The sequence below is a fragment of the Aegilops tauschii genome, chromosome 6 (genome assembly GCF_002575655.3).
Source record: "Aegilops tauschii subsp. strangulata cultivar AL8/78 chromosome 6, Aet v6.0, whole genome shotgun sequence".
In the NCBI taxonomy this organism is placed as follows: Eukaryota; Viridiplantae; Streptophyta; class Magnoliopsida; order Poales; family Poaceae; genus Aegilops; species Aegilops tauschii.
The window spans coordinates 125,138,887-125,141,858 of record NC_053040.3 but is presented as its reverse complement, the minus strand read 5'-3'; the positions used below and the strand labels follow the sequence as shown (position 1 = coordinate 125,141,858).

General features: G+C 49.7%; 1 long non-coding RNA gene across 1 annotated transcript; it reads left to right on the top strand.

Annotated features, from left to right (window-relative positions):
* Nucleotides 1–746: 746 nt before the first annotated feature.
* On the top strand, nucleotides 747–2,617 carry LOC141025340 (uncharacterized). The gene is made up of 3 exons (XR_012186822.1): nucleotides 747–1,969; nucleotides 2,056–2,120; nucleotides 2,223–2,617. It is a non-coding gene; the product is annotated as an uncharacterized lncRNA (long non-coding RNA).
* Nucleotides 2,618–2,972: the final 355 nt, after the last annotated feature.

Below are 2,972 nucleotides of genomic sequence, written 5' to 3'. Positions count from 1 at the left end.
AAGAACGGGGTCTCGCCCGTCGGCTTGGTGGCGGTGGTGCGGATGGACCACAACACGGACTGGAGCTCGTCGTGCCAGCCCCTGCCGCAGGCCTTGAGCTTCTTCTTGAAGGTCCTGGTCTTGAGGCCCCTCAGGACCTCTGCGTTGGCGCGTTCGGCCTGATCATTGCTGCTGGGGTGCGCCACCGAAGCGTAGCAGATCTGCGTTCCAAGGTTAGCACAGTATGTTTTGAAGAGGTTACTAGTTAACTGCGAGCCGTTGTCGGTGATGATGCGGTTGGGGACCCCGAAGTGGCTCATGAGACCCTTGATGAATTTGACAGTGGAACCAGCTGGGATGGTGCGGTCGGCTTCCACCTCCGCCCACTTAGTGAACTTGTTGATGGCAACGTAGAGGTAGCGGTAGCCCCCAGGCGCTCTAGGGAACGGGCCCAAGATATCCAGCCCCCAGACCGCGAACGGCCATGTGAGTGGGATGGTCTAGAGGCCCTGAGCCGGCTGATGGATCTGCTTGGCATGAAACTGACAGGCTTCACAGGACTTCACCAGCTCGGCTGCGTCGTTTAGTGCCGTGGGCCAGTAGAATCCACTGCGAAATGCCTTGCCAACGAGGGTTCGCGACGACGAGTGGTACCCACAGTCCCCACCGTGTATGCCGGTCAGCAACTCCTTCGCCTGGTCTCTAGAGATGCAACGCAGTGAAGCGTCATTTGGTCGCTTCCTGGACAACTCACCGTGTATGCCGCCCACCGTCCCATCCCTGTCGCCGCAAGCTGCCGGATCCCCGGACCGCTATCCTCACGGGCCACAGGATCCCCGCCGCCTCCATCCTCACGGGACGCGGGATCCCCACCGCAGGCCACCTCCATCCTCGTCGGCTTCTAGATCCCCTGCCAAGCACCACCGCTGCCGTCTCCAGCAAGCACTGCCGCCGTCGTCTCCATCTCGTTCTTCCTCCAAGGCTTCACCGCCGCCGTCTCCAGCAAGCACTACCGCCGTCGTCTCCATCTCATATTCCTCCAAGGCTTGACCGCCGCCGTCTCCAGCAAGCAGTACCGCCGTCGTCTCCATCTCGTATTCCTCCAAGGCTTCACGTCACCGGAGCAGCACCGCCGCCATCCTTTGTCTCTGCAAGGTGACTCTCATTTCTTTCTCCCAGTTCCCAGCCTTTTTATTTGGTTCACAACAGTAGAAGTGTAGAATAGCTGAGAGATGTGTTGAACTAGCTATTTTGTGTGATCACCGAGCTATTCTCAGGGACTAAATATGTTATAGCAAATCTGTTCTTCCCCAAAATATCTTCTATTCGTCTAGCAATACGAAAATGGTCTACTAGTGAGCATGTTCCTTTGCAAAAGATGTCTGAGGAAATGAAGACAAAGTTTGAGAAGTATTGGAAAGAAGTCCATGGTCTTATGTCTGTGGCAATAGTCCTTGATCCAAGATATAAGCTTCATATGTTGCAAGCTTTGTTTGTCTCTCTCTATGGGTTTGAACATGCAACTGCAGAAGTGGAGAAAATTAGAAAGTTAATGGGTGATCTGTTGCTAGAATATCAAGCATCTGATGGTGGTGTGGGTACCTCGGAGTCACAGGTAGGTAGGAGTGTTTCTACCCAAGATGGGGCTGCAGTGGATGAAATGGAGAATATTTTAAACAATATATGTCCTCAAAGCCTGTTACGAGTGCTTCTCGTGTGCGGACAGAACTGGACTTATATTTGGAAGAGGAAATTATCCATAGGCCAGAGGGTCTCGACATCATCAATTGGTGGCAGTTTGGAGGTATCAAGTATCCTACATTGCGAAGAATGGCTCATGATATACTAGCCATTCCTGTAATAACCGTGGCATCGGAATCTGCCTTCAGTACTAGTGGGAGAATACTAAGTGCACATAGATGTTCACTTGCACCAAACATGACCGAAGCTCTTATGTGCATGCAAGCTTGGTCCCGTGCAGACATGTTAGGTAATAATCTAGTTGAATCATGACTCTTCTTTCCATACACAATATTATTTCCTTGCTATATGTTAATATCTAAATCTATGCATCAGGGGATTGCAATTTTACTCTCTTTGCGGACTTTGAAACTGTTCTTAAGGATGACACAGAAATGATGGTAACAGATTCTACTTTTAGCAACTTAGCATGCCTTTTAATCTTAGATTTTAATGCAAATCTTGTTCTTTACTTTGAATGCTTTTACTTTCTTATGTTTCAGGAGGTTGATGATCAATCCATCCTAACTGAAGCCTGAAACATGACTGTATGATGGTGTTGTTGCTGGTTGGTTGTGACGAGAAGGCCGACGACCCGACGTGCTACACTACTACATGCTGTTATTTACATTTATCCATGGGCTGCTACACTACTACTTGCTAGTGCTAGCTTGTTGGCACACAACTACTCAACCTGAACCTTGTATTTGTGTATTTGTGCTGCTACTGAACCTTGTATTTCTGCTGCTATTTGGGCACCTGAAGGTCCTGAACCTTGTATTTCTGCTCCTGAACCTTGTATTTGTGCTTCTGAGACCTGCACCATGTATTTGTGATGCTATTTGTGCTCCTGAACCTTGTATTTGGCTTCCCGATACTGTGTTTTCTATTTGTTCTACTATATATTCACATTGATGGTTAGGAACTGAAGCTATTTGTGCATTTTGGCCACTGTGTGAACCAATATTTGTTATATGAATTTTGCCACTACTCTATTGTACACTGTACAAGAACACTGTACAGCAACCCGATGGGTAACCCATCGGGTCGGGTTACCAATCGTGTTCGGGCGTGGGGTCTGATCCTTCGCCCATGGGCAGGGTCGTGGGCGACTGGGTAGACGCATTTAGTAATCGGGCATGGGTTTGGTAGACCTCGACCCGGGCAAACCCGACCCGACTGCCAGGTTGAGCTGCCGCGGCCTTCAGGCCAGCTATGAGGCCTTCGTATTCTGCGATGTTGTTGGAGACCTT